General features: G+C 38.9%; 1 protein-coding gene across 2 annotated transcripts in view; it reads right to left on the bottom strand.

Moving 5' to 3' along the window:
• ZC3H12B (zinc finger CCCH-type containing 12B) overlaps positions 1-13,717 on the bottom strand; it is a 603,410-nt gene that overhangs the window by 201,269 nt on the left and 388,424 nt on the right. The window contains exon 1 of one of the 2 annotated variants that reach the window (XM_038587575.1): positions 9,913-10,331. The exons of the other annotated variant lie outside the window; for it this stretch is intronic. The gene's annotated coding sequence lies outside the window, so the exon portion shown is untranslated. Of the gene's footprint in view, positions 1-9,912; positions 10,332-13,717 lie in introns of those variants that run through there. 2 annotated transcript variants of the gene reach the window in all.

The following is a 13,717-nucleotide window of genomic DNA, read 5'->3' as shown; positions in this document are numbered from 1 at the left end:
TTTTTTATTTGTTGCAGCCTCTTTGCTTACCTAACATGTGTTCTATTCTGGAGAATGTCCCAAGTGCACTTGAAAAGAATATGCATTCTGCTATTTTAGGATGGAATGTACTGAATACATCTGTTAACTCCATCTGGCTCAGTGTGTCATTTAAAGCCATTGTTTTCTTGTTGCCTTTTCATTTAGATGATCTGTCCATTGATGTAAGTGCGATAATAAAGTCCTCTATTATTATTCTATTATTCTATTATTATTGATTATTGTGTTTTTCATTATTTTTAAAAATATTTGTGCTCCCATTTTGATTACATAAATATTCAAAATTGTTAGATCTGTTATTGGATTGTCACCTTTGTGATTATATAGTGCCTTTCTTTGTCCCTTACTACATTTTTGTTTTAAAGTCTAGTTTGTCTGATACATATATTGCCACTCCAGTTTTCTTTTGACATCAATTTGCATGATAAATGTTTCTCTATCCTCTCACTTTCTATCTGCAGGTGTCTTTAGGTCCAAAATGATTCTCTTGTAGGCAGAATATATAGGTCTTGTTTTATGAAAAAAAATCCATTCTGACATACTATGTCTTTTGATTGTAGTGCTTGATCAATTTACATTCAAATTAATTATTGATAGAAATGTACTTAATACAATTTTATTACTATTCTTGTTGTTTCTGATGATCTTCACTGACATTTCTTGTGTTTATCACTTTTGCTCTCCTTTGCACTAAAAAATATCACCTTTAATATTTCTTGCAGGGCTTGTTTAGTGGTCACTAACTTTAATTTTTGTTTGTGTGGAATGCTCTTTATCTCTCCCATTTCCTGAATTATTGTTCAGGATAATTAAAGCCTTTCGGATAGATTATTCTTGGCTGCAGATTTTTTTCCCATTCTTTAGTTTCTTTTTTTAGTTTTATTTATTTATTTATTTATTTATTTATTTATTTATTTATTTATTTATTTATGTATTTAAGTAATCTCTGCACTCCATGTGGGGCTCAAACTCATGACCACAGGATCAAGATTCATGTGCTTCACCAACTGAGCCATCCAGGTGCCCCTCCAGTATGTACTTTCAATATATCATGTCATTCCCTTCTGGTTTGCTAAGATTCTGTTGAGAAATCTACAGATAGTGTTGTGGGTTTTCCCTTGTGAGTTACGGCCTTCCTTTATGTTGCTACATTTAAGATTCTTTCCTTATCAGTATGTTTTGCAAATTCAATTACAATATGTCTTGATATTGGCCTGCTTTTATTGATTTGGGTGGGAGTTCTCTGAGCCTCCTGGATCTGTGTATCTGTTTCCTTCCCCAGATCAGGAAAGTTTTCAGCTAGTCTTTTTAAAATTATTTTTTTAAAGATTTTATTTACTTTAGAGAGAGAGTGCACAAGCAAGTGGAGAGAAGAGTAGCGGGGAGGGAGAGAAAGAGACTGAAGCAGACTTCATGCTTGATATAGAGCCTGATGTGGGGCTTGATATCACAACTGTAGGAGGAGCATGATCTGAGCCAAAACCAAGAATTGGACACTTAACTGACTGAGACACCCAGGCGCCCCTCATCTAGTCTTTTTTCAGACACATTTTCTGCCTTCATTTCTCTCTTCTTTGTACTCTGTGACTCCTATAATATGAATATTATTACATTTTATGGAGTCACAGATTTGTCTAAACCTATTCTTGCATTCCATAACTCTTCAATACTTTTGTTCATCTTAATAATACTTTCCTATACTTTGTCTTCAATGTCATTAGTTCATTCCTGTGTTTCTTCCAGGCTGCCATTCACTGCCTCAAAGATGTTTCCAGTCTCCATTCTTCCTTTTTGGTTATTTTTTTTTAATTCTTCTATCTCTGTGGTAAGTGTCTCACTAATTTCTTCTATTCTTTTTCTCCAGCTCAGTAATGAGTATTCCTATGATGATTGCTCTAAATTTTCTTTTTTTACCTTTTCTATCTAGTATATTCATTTATTTTTGATATATATTTGTTGGAGTTCAATTTGCCAACATATAGCATAACACCCAGTGCTCATCCCGCCAAGTGCCCCCCTCAGTGCCCATCACCCAGTCACCCCAACCCCCCGCCCACCTCTAAATTTTCCAACAGGCATTTTACTTAAATCTGTTTCGCTTAGATCTCTGGCCATGGCCTTATCTTATTGTTTTATTTGGGGTGAATTCCTCTGTCACTTTGTCTTGTCTCTGCCATCTTCTCTGTGTTAGAAAAGTCAGTTATGTCTCTTGCTTCTACAAGTAATGACCTTACGAAGAAGAGGTCATGTAGTGCCCTGTGCTGGATGCTTCAGTGGGTGTCTCTTCTGTGTGCTTATGTGCTCTTCTGTTGTGTTTTAGCTGCTCTATCCCTTTGGGCCAGTCATCTGTGGTGGATCTCCTTCACTGCTATGAGCCGTGTTTGGTCTCTGACCTGAATGTGGCTAGTTTTAACTAGGTGTGTGACAGTCTACTTTAAAATGGGATGTGATACCATCTGCACCAGAACTGAGGCCCTGCAGAACTCTCTTGAAAGGAGACATGGGGGATCCCTGGGTGGCGCAGCAGTTTGGTGCCTGCTTTTGGCCCAGGGCGCGATCCTGGAGACCCGGGATCGAATCCCACATCGGGCTCCCGGTGCATGGAGCCTGCTTCTCCCTCTGCCTGTGTCTCTGCCTCTCTCTCTCTCTCTCTCTCTCTCTCTCTGTGTGACTATCATAAATAAATAAAAATTTATAAAAAAAAAGAAAAAGAAAGGAGACATGGCGTGGGCAGGGGTTGTGCTGGTCTTCAGGATGAGGGGCCTGCTACACTGGGGCTGAGGCAAGCTAGACTGAGGGGCATTCCCAAGAGAGTGCAGGGATGCCAGGCCTGGTGTATGCAAGTTAAGCAGCCAGTGTTGGTGCTGCGCTGCTTCCCACAGTTGACTCTGTGTCATGCTAAGGTGCAGTGGAGGGAAATGGCACAGGCCAGCTCCTTTGTTCCCAGAGAGGCATCTTCATGAACACTACCTCTCAGAAATGTGCTACAAGAAGAGTGAATAATATCTCCACTGTGTGCCCCCAGACATTGCTCAGATCACTCTTTCTATGCTGTCTACTCCTGGGTTGTTTGCTTGCCTTCTCTCTAGGAACAGTAGAGTACCCTCTGGCCTCTATAACAACCAGGTGGTTGTACCTTATCCCAACCACTGATCTTTAAAACTCTATGCTTTAACTCCTGCTGCTTGTAAGAACATATGAAAATTCAACCCCTCTCCTTTTCCAGTCCAATGACTTTGGAGAAACATTCTCCTTATGCATTCTGTTGTGTGCTCCTCACTCTCTTGCACTTCTCTGAGACCCTTCCCTCCAGAGAACCTGTAATCTATTTCTCCCCTAAACCCTATCTCTACACTTCCTACAGTCTTTGATGTAGCTTCTTCTCTCCTTTTGGCTATGGAGTTTGTTCTCAGTCTTCACATATATTTTGGGGAGTTATGATGATTTCATATTTACCTAGTTGTGTTGAGACAGGCAAGCCTAGGGTACTCCTAATCTGCCACCATCTTCCTTTCTCAGTAATCATTTACATTAAATTCATTTCATATATAAATTCCACTTATTGTAAGGCTGGATAAAACCATGTAGGCAGTTTGGTGTTGTGGACAGAATATTGGGGTTAGAGACACACAGTCCAAAGCTGGATTTCTGGTTCTATCATGTACAAATGATGTGACTGTGGAAATTGTTGAGTCTCAATCTTTTGAGAAAAGTTATTCTGAAACTCTTAATTTATTATAAAATTTGAGGGTGTTTTTTTTCTTCTTCCAAGTTTTTATTTATATTCCATTTAGTTAACATACTATTTATAATAGTTATAAACATAACTATTTAGTGATTCATAACTTACATACAACACCCAGTGCCCATCACAAAAAAATGTCCTCCTTAATCTCCAATACCCATTTAACTTGTACTGCTGACCACCTCCCCTTCAGCAACCCTCAGTGTGTTCCTTATAGTTAAGAATCTGCTTTATGGTTTGATTCATTTTTTTGCATATGTTCATCTGTCTTGTTTCTCAAATTCTATACGTAACTGAAACTATATGGTATCTGTCTTTGTATGACTTATTTTCCTTGCAAAGGCCAAAATTTCATTATTTTGATGGCTGAGTCATATTCCAGTGTGTGTGTGTGTGTGTGTTGCATCTTCTTTATAGATTCATCAGTCAATGAATATTTGGGCTATCTCCATAGTTTGGCTATTGTTGATAATGCTGCTATAAACATTGCAGTGCATGTATCCTTTTGAATTTGTCTTCTTTTATCCTTTAGGTAAGTACTAGTAGTGCAATTTCTGAGTCATAAGGTAGTTCAAGTTTTAACTTTTTGAGGAACATACATACTGTTTTCTAGAGTGGCTATACCAGTTTTCGATCCCACACACAATGCAAGAGGATACTCCTTTCTCCACATCTTCATCAACACCTGCTGTTTCTTGTGTTAATTTTATCCATTCTGACAGGTATGAGGTGGTACCTCATTTTAATTTTGATTGTATTTCCCTGATAATGAGATATGGTGAGCATCTTTTCAAGTGTCTTTTAGCCATCTGGATATTTTCTTTGGGAAAAAAGTGTATATTCATGTCTTCTGCCCATTTTTTGACTGGATATTTTTTGGGGGAGGTGGATATTGACAAGTTCTTTATACATTTTTGAATACGAACATCAGATATGTCATTTGAAAATATCTTCCATTCTTAAGATTATCTTTAGTTATGTTGATTGTTTCCTTTGATTTGCAGGGTTTATTTTATTTTTTATCTCAGAATTTCCCTATTGAGGATATTAGCTGTGGGTCTTTTTGTATATAGCCTTTATGATGTTAAGGTATGTTCCCGTTATCTCTACCACGTTGAGGGTGGTTTTTTTTTTTTTATCTATTATGGATGTTGTACTTCCTCAAATACTTTTTCTGCATCCACTGAGAGGATAATATAATTCTTATCAATTCATTTATTAAATAGTTTATCATGTAGATTGATTTGTAAATATTAAACCACACTTGCAGCTCAGGAATAAATCCCAACTTATCATGGTAAATGATTCTTTTACTGTATTGTTAAATTAAATTTGCCAGTATTTTGTTGAGAATTTTTGCTTCCATGTTCATTGGGAATAATGACCTGTAGTTCTCTTTTTTATTAGAATCTTTGTCTGGTTTTGGAGTCATGGTAAAGGTCTTCTGATAAAATGATTTTGGAAGTTTTCCTTCCATTTCTATTTTTTTGTGAAGAGTTTGAGAAGAAAAGATATATTTTTTTAATATTTGGTATAATTTGCCTGTGAATCCATCCTGCCCTGGACTGCTTTGTCAGGAGTTTGTTGATTACTGATACTATTTCTTTACTGGTGATTGATATGTTCAACTTTCTATTTCTACCTGTTTCAATTTCATGGCTTATATATATCTATGAATTTATCCATTTCCTCCAGATTGCCTAAACTGTTGACATATAATTTTTCATAACATTCTAATGTAATTGTATTTCTGTGGCATCAATTGTGATCTCTCCTCTATCATTTGTGATTTTATTTATGTAGGTCCTTTCTCATATTTTTGATAAGTCTGGTGAGGTGTTTGTCAGTTTTATTAATCTTTTTTTGAAAGAAACACCTCTTGGTTCCCTTAGTGCTCATTTGATACACTTTCCCCTCATATTATGAAATTTTATTGTCTACCAAGTACATTCACATTTATTACCTCGTTATTCACACAACAATTCTATGAGATATGGATTATTTATCCCATATTATAAATGAGAAAACTGAAGTTCAGATAGATGAATGGCCAAAGAATATGTGGTATATATACAATGAAATATTACCCAGCCATAAAAAGAATGAAATCTTGTGATTTTCAATAATATGGATGGAGCTAGAGAGTATAATACTATGTGAAATAAGTCAATCAAAGAAAAATACCATACAATTTCACTCTTATGTGGAATTTTATAAGGAAAACAAATGACCAAAGTTTAAAAGGGAGAGAAAGAGAGAGAGAGAGAAATAGACAGACTTCTTACATATAGAGAACAAACCAATGGTTGCCAGAGGAGAGATGAGTGGTGGGGATGGGAGAAATGGGTGATGGAGATTAAAGTGTACACTTATCATGAGCACTGAGTGAGGTGCAGGATTGATGATTCATTACATTGTACACCTGAAACTAACATAACACTGTCTGTTAACCATACTGAAATTAAAATTAGAAAAAAATTAATAAATAAAAGAACTTAAGCTCAGAGACATGAAGTGAATTACACAAATTTATATTGTAAATAAGAGGTAGAGGGGATCCCTGGGTGGCACAGTGGTTTGGCGCCTGCCTTTGGCCCAGGGCGTGATCCTGGAGACCCGGGATCAAATCCCACATTGGGCTCCCGGTGCATGGAGCCTGCTTCTCCCTCTGTCTGTGTCTCTGCCTCTCTCTCTCTGTGACTATCATAAATAAATAAAAATTAAAAAAAATTTAAAAAAAAGGTAGAACTAAAATTGTAATTCAGGTTATTTGACTACAAATCAAAAGATCTTGTCACTATACCACAGTTGCCAATAATTTTCACATACTTAGTAAATTATAAAAAATATTAAAGCTGTAATTAAAAGTATAAACATCAGGTGGAAGACCTTCTAAATTAATATATCTGTTTTTCTTAGAATCTCTGAATTTCCTACAGAACACTTCTGAAAGAAATTGAGGACGACACAAAGAGATGGGAAAATCCATGTTCATGGATTGGAAGAATTTATATTGTGAAGTGTCTATGCTACCCAGGGCAATTTATACATTTAATGCAATCCCTATCAAAACACCATGGACTTTCTTCAAAGAGTTGGAACAAATCACCTTAAGATTTGTGTGGAATCAGAGAAGACTCTGGATAGCTAGGGAGGGTAATATTAAAAAGGAAAACCATATCTGGGGGCATCACAATGCCAGATTTCAGGTTGTACTACAAAGCTGTGGTCATCAAGACAGTGTGGTACTGGCACAAAAACAAACACATAGATCAATGGAACAGGATGAGATCCCAAAAATGGGCCCTCAACTCTATGGTCAACTAATATTCAACAAAGCAGGAAAGACTATCCCCTGGAAAAAAGGACAGTCTCTTCATTAAACACTGCTGGGAAAATTGGACAGTCACATACAGAAGAATGAAACTGTACCATTCTCTTACACCATACACAAAGATAAACTCAAAATGGATGAAAGATCTAAATGTGAGATATCAGTTAATCAAAATCCTAGAGAAGATCACAGGCAACACCCTTTTTGAACTTGGCCACAGTAACGTCTTGCAAGATACATCCATGAAGACAAGAGAAACAAAAGCAAAAATCAATTATTGGGACTTCACCAAGATAAAAAGTTTCTGCACAGCCAAAGAAACAGTCAACAAAACTAAAAGATAACCTACAGAATGGGAGAAGATATTTGCAAATGACCTATCAGATAAAGGGCTACTATCCAAGATCTATAAAGAATTTCTTAAACTCAACAGCAAAGAAACAAGCAATTCAATTCAATCATGAGATGGGCAAAAGACATGAACAGAAATCTCACAGAGGAAGACATAGACATGGCCAACAAGCACATGAGAAAATGCTCCGCATCACTGGCCATCAGGGAAATACAAATCCAAACCACATTGAGATACCAACTCACACCAGTGAGAATGGGGAAAATTAACAAGACAGGAAACAATAAATGTTGGAGAGGATGTGGAGAAAGGGGAACCCTCTTGCACCTTTGGTGGAAATGTGAACTGGTACAGCCACTCTGGAAAACTGTGGAAGTTTCTCAAAGAGTTTAAAATAGAACTGCCCTAAGACCTAGCAATTGCACTGCTGGGGATTTACCCCAAAGAAACAAATGCAGTGAAATGCTGGGACACCTGCACCCCAATATTTATAGCAGCAATGTCCACAATAGCCAAACTGTGGAAGGAGCTTCAGTGTCCATCGAAAGATGAATGGATAAAGAAGATGTGGTCTATATATACAATGGAATATTACTCAGCCATTCGGAAGGACGAATACCTACTATTTGCTTCGACGTGGATGGAACTGGAGGGTATTATGCTGAGTTAACTCAGTCAATCAGAAAACGACACTCTTCATATGGTTTTAGTTATGGGGGGAATATAAAAAATAGTGAAAGGCATTATAGGGGAAAGGAGAGAAAATAAGTGGGAAAAATCAGAGAGGGTGACAAAACATGAGAGACTCCTAACTCTGGGAAATGAACAAGGGGTAGTGGAAGGGGAGGTGGGTGGGGGATGGGGTGACAGGGTGACGGGCACTTGACAGGATGAGCACTGGGTGTTATACTATATGTTGGCAAACCAAACTCCAATAAAAAAAATGTACAAAAAGAAAAGAATCTATGACATCAGCTTAGCTACTTCTTATTAGACATGTTGCCAGAGGCAAGGGAAACAAAAGCAAAAGTAAAGTATTGGGAGTTTATGAAGATAAAATGTACATCAAAGGAAACCTAAACATTTATAAATTATAAAAATAAAATACGTTTAAATTCCTTAGTCTGATCAAGGGTCCAAAGGTTTGTATCATGAGTACAATCATTTCTAATAAACTTTAAGCTGCTGCTTTAGCTAAACTAAACAGATTTTACAATAGAAGGGTACATTGCTACATTTACCTACTCTAGGCATTTATCTACTCTGCCTACCTGCTCTAGAAAAAGTGATTTCCATATATATACTATCTGAAGAAATGCAGAAGCATCAAAAAAGGAAAAATGTCAGAATCACAGCTATTTCATTGTTGAGAATAGTTGCTTCTTTCTCTAGAACTGCTTTTTTTCTTTAGCTGCATATATTGGGATTGCTAAAGAATTTTCTGAATATACCATGTCAAAATCTTTCCTCAGAAAATTAAAACTAAATTTAATTCTTCATAGGAAAACCATGAAATTATATATAGTTTCTCTTAGATGTGTAGTCTTCTCTAACTACAGTGTTTTAGAGATCAGAGAGACCCATGTCTAAAACACAACCCTGAACTTAATAGCTGCATGGGCCTTGGAAAATTCAAGTAATCAATTCAAGATCATTTTCTATGTGCGAAATGAAAATGAGAATAGCACATACATCATAAGATTATTATGAGGATTAAATCAGATAACATATATTTTGGTACTTGATTATTAGCTCAATAAATGATCGTTCTTTTTCCCTTACTCCTCCTAGGCTTATTCCTTTTTAAAAGCCTAAATTTTTTTCAACCTAAGAAAATAATCTCATTAGGTATGTTCTTCTGATTTTCAGTACCACTTTGATAGCTCAAGTTTCTGAGAGTAAGCTTAATTTTCTTATAAAAGTAGTCTAAGCTTTTCATATTATACATATTGTGATAAACTTTTTAAAAGATTTTATTTATTTGACATAGAGAGATAGCAAGCACAAACAGGGACTGCTGCAGAGGGAGAGGGAGAAGCAGGATCCTCATTGAGCAGGGAGCCCAACATGAGGCTTGCTCCCAGGATCACGGGATCATGTCCTGATCCGAAGGCAGATGCTTAAACAAGTTAGCCACATAGGTGCCCCAGGACCATGACAATCTTCTTACAATAGTCTACTATTCTTTCTTTCTTTCTTAGGGCGGGAGGGTTGGAGGCGGGATGGAGGGCGGGTGGGAGGGCGGGGGCGTGAGTGGGGGAGGGCGGGAGGAGGAGTGGAGGTGCGGGCTTTCTTCTTTCTCTTTCTAGGGGGAGGGGCTTTCTCTCTCTCATTCTCTCTCTCTCTCTCCCTCTCTCTCTCTCTCTTTCTCTCTCTCTCACACACACACACACACACACACACACACACAGCCCTCAAAAACAATATCTACCAAATACCTACCTCTTAACATTTCCAATGTCTGGCATATATCTTCGACAAGCTCAATTCTTTGGAGGTCTATAGTCCACATCTCTATTTCTTACTTATTTGGCTTATTCATCATATCATGGCTTTTATCTTCTGTTGCTGAGTCAGAATTGTCAAAAGTAATCCAAAGCCATGGAAAGAGAGATTCCAACAGAGTTGCATAAGCAGAAGGCAAACCTATGGTGAGAATTCAATAAATCATTCTCTGAAACACATTTTATCCATATAAAGTTCAATACTACAGTCAGGACAGGAAAAGATTTGGATATTAAAAGTTGATTGTTCAGTTCAATAATTGTACTAATCTGATGTGAAGCATTCTTTTAGTTTTTTAAATATATCGACTCAGAGTCTTCCATAGGCCTATGAGAACTTATCTCATGACTGGATAAGATGCAATATAAAAGAAATGTAGCAAAAAATATGCATGCACACACACACATACATACATACACACACACTTAAAAAACATATATGAGCAGTGAATTTTTTAAAAGATTTTATTTATTTATTCATGAGAGACACAAGAGAGAGGCAGAGACATAGGCAGAGATCCCAGAAACCCAGGATTACTCGCTGAGCTAAAGGCAGATGCTCAACCACTGAGCCACTCAGGTCTTCCATGAACAGTGAATTTAAAGAGAACTACTTTATCTAGACTTCTCATTAAGTAGCAGAATGTTTTCAGATAGATCCTACATATAATTTGCTGATTAAGTTTTACTATTCTCTCTTGTTTATCTATGGAAAGTGAAGTAAGATCATAAATGCAAAAGGACCACAATTTAGAAGAAGCATTAATATTCTAAAGATCTGTAATCTATATTTCTACCTTAGAGAGAATTTTCTTTTAGTTCACTTGCAGTCATATTAACTAAAAAGTCACACCTACAGTTTACAAAGTTGACAAAAACAAGAAAAATATGTGACTAACACTAGCCCTGAACCTTCTTACTAATTCTCTTCTACCTCACTTCAAAATAAATGAATGAATATTTTTGAAAAATTTAAAACACTAAATTATTACACTAATAAGTAATTATCATTTTATAATTTTAAGTTTCTTAAATAGTTTCCTAACTAGAAGTTTGTGCATTAAAACCATGTTCCAGTAAGTCCTAAAAAAGGTTTATGGAGGTCCTTATCATTATCTCCACTTACTAAGAATTTAATATTTTTAAGTATTTTTTCATTCCCTAAATATTACTTTTAGTAGTGTGGTGATGACACTTTCAAAACTTTATATCTGACCATACTTTTTGACAAATAAGGTTTTTCTGTTGCTTCTTGGTGCCAGATGCAATCCAAAAGATATAACTTGGACTTTGGAAATACTGGAACTTATGGAGCACAGTGATGGCTTGGAAAGATAATGGGAGATAATTCTTGAAATTAAATATGTCTTGGATCCAGGGCCAGATGGCTTCCCTGGGGAATTCGATCAAACATTTAAAGAAGAAACCATACCTATTCTACTAAAGACACTAGCCAATAGGATCTAACAATACATTAAGAAGATTATTCACCATGACCAAGGGGATTTATCCCTGGGATGCAAGGCTGGTTCAACACTCATAAAACAATCAATGTGATTCATCATATCAGAAAGAGAAAAAACAAGAACCATATGATCCTCTCCATAGATGCAGAGAAAGCCTTTGACAAAATACAGCATTCCATTCCTGATCAAAACTCTTGAGAGTGTAGGGATAGAGGGGACATTCCTCAACATCTTAAAAGCCATCTATGAAAAGCCCACAGCAGATCATTTGGAGGAGGAGCAAGATGGCGGAAGAGTAGGGTCCCCAAGTCACCTGTCTCCACCAAACTACCTAGAAAACCTTCAAATTATCCTGAAAATCTATGAATTCGGCCTGAGATTTAAAGAGAGACCAGCTGGAATGCAACAGTGAGAAGAGTTCGCGCTTCTATCAAGGTAGGAAGACGGGGAAAAATAAATAAAGAAACAAAGGCCTCCAAGGGGGAGGGGCCCCGCGAGGAGCCGGGCTGAGGCCGGGGCGAGTGTCCCCAGGACAGGAGAGCCCCGTCCCGGAGGAGCAGGAGCTGCACCGACCTTCCCGGGGGAAAGGGGCTCGCAGGGAGTTGGAGCAGGACCCAGGAGGGCGGGGATGCCCTCGGGCTCCCGGGGACAGTAACAGCAACTGCGCGCCCAGGAGAGTGCGCCGAGCTCCCTAAGGGCTGCAGCGCGCACGGCGGGACCCGGCGGGACCCGGAGCAGCTGAAGGGGCTCGGGCGGCGGCTCCGCGGAGGGGGCTGCGCGGCCCCGGGAGCAGCTCGGAGGGGCTCGGGCAGAGGAAGAGGCTCCGTGCGGAGGGGGCTGCGCGGTTCCAGGAGCAGCTCGGAGGGGCTCGGGCGGCGGCTCCGCGGAGGGGGTTGCGCGGCCCGGGAGCGCGAATCCACCAGCGCAGGCTCCGGAGCACAGGGCGCCGGGACACAGCCCAGGATCCGGCCTCCCCCCGGGACAGGCAGAGGCCGGGAGGGCCCAGGACAGCGAGGACGCTCCTGCCCCAGCTGAGCACATCAGCGGCCCCGCCCCGGAGCCTCCAGGCCCTGCAGACGGAGTTCCTGCCGGAGCTGAATCCAGGTTTCCAGAGCTGCCCCGCCACTGGGGCTGTTCCTCCTGCGGCCTCACGGGGTAAACAACCCCCGCTGAGCCCTGCACCAGGAGGGGCACAGCAGCTCCCCCAACTGCTAACACCTGAAAATCAGCACAACAGGCCCCTCCCCCAGAAGACCAGCTAGACGGACAAGTTCCAGGAGAAGCCAAGGGACTTAAAGAACACAGAATCAGAAGATACTCCCCGGTGGTTCTTTTTTTGTTTGTTTGTTTTTGTTTTTGTTTTGTTTTGCTTTTTGATTTGTTTCCTTCCCCCACCCCCTTTTTTTCTCCTTTCTTTTTCTTTCTCTTTTTCTTCTTTTTTTTTTTTTCGTTTTTTTTTTCTTTTTCTTCCCTTTTTTTTTCTCTTTCTCTTTTCTTTCCTTCTTTCTCTCCTCTCTTTTTCTCTTTTTCCCAATACAACTTGCTTTTGGCCACTCTGCACTGAGCAAAATGACTAGAAGGAAAACCTCACCTCAAAAGAAAGAATCAGAAACAGTCCTCTCTCCCACAGAGTTACAAAATCTGGATTACAATTCAATGTCAGAAAGCCAATTCAGAAGCACTATTATACAGCTACTGGTGGCTCTAGAAAAAAGTATAAAGGACTCAAGAGACTTCATGACTGCAGAATTTAGAGCTAATCAGGCAGAAATTAAAAATCAATTGAATGAGATGCAATCCAAACTAGAAGTCCTAACGACGAGGGTTAACGAGGTGGAAGAACGAGTGAGTGACCTAGAAGACAAGTTGATAGCAAAGAGGGAAACTGAGGAAAAAAGAGACAAACAATTAAAAGACCATGAAGATAGATTAAGGGAAATAAACGACAGCCTGAGAAAGAAAAACCTACGTTTAATTGGGGTTCCCGAGGGCGCCGAAAGGGACAGAGGGCCAGAATATGTATTTGAACAAATTCTAGCTGAAAACTTTCCTAATCTGGGAAGGGAAACAGGCATTCAGATCCAGGAAATAGAGAGATCCCCCCCTAAAATCAATAAAAACCGTTCAACACCTCGACATTTAATTGTGAAGCTTGCAAATTCCAAAGATAAGGAGAAGATCCTTAAAGCAGCAAGAGACAAGAAATCCCTGACTTTTATGGGGAGGAGTATTAGGGTAACAGCAGACCTCTCCACAGAGACCTGGCAGGCCAGAAAG

Source organism: Canis lupus, chromosome X, assembly GCF_011100685.1.
Source record: "Canis lupus familiaris isolate Mischka breed German Shepherd chromosome X, alternate assembly UU_Cfam_GSD_1.0, whole genome shotgun sequence".
Taxonomy (NCBI): domain Eukaryota; kingdom Metazoa; phylum Chordata; class Mammalia; order Carnivora; family Canidae; genus Canis; species Canis lupus.
Note: the sequence above shows the minus strand (reverse complement) of the source record. Positions and strands in the feature narration are given on the sequence as shown.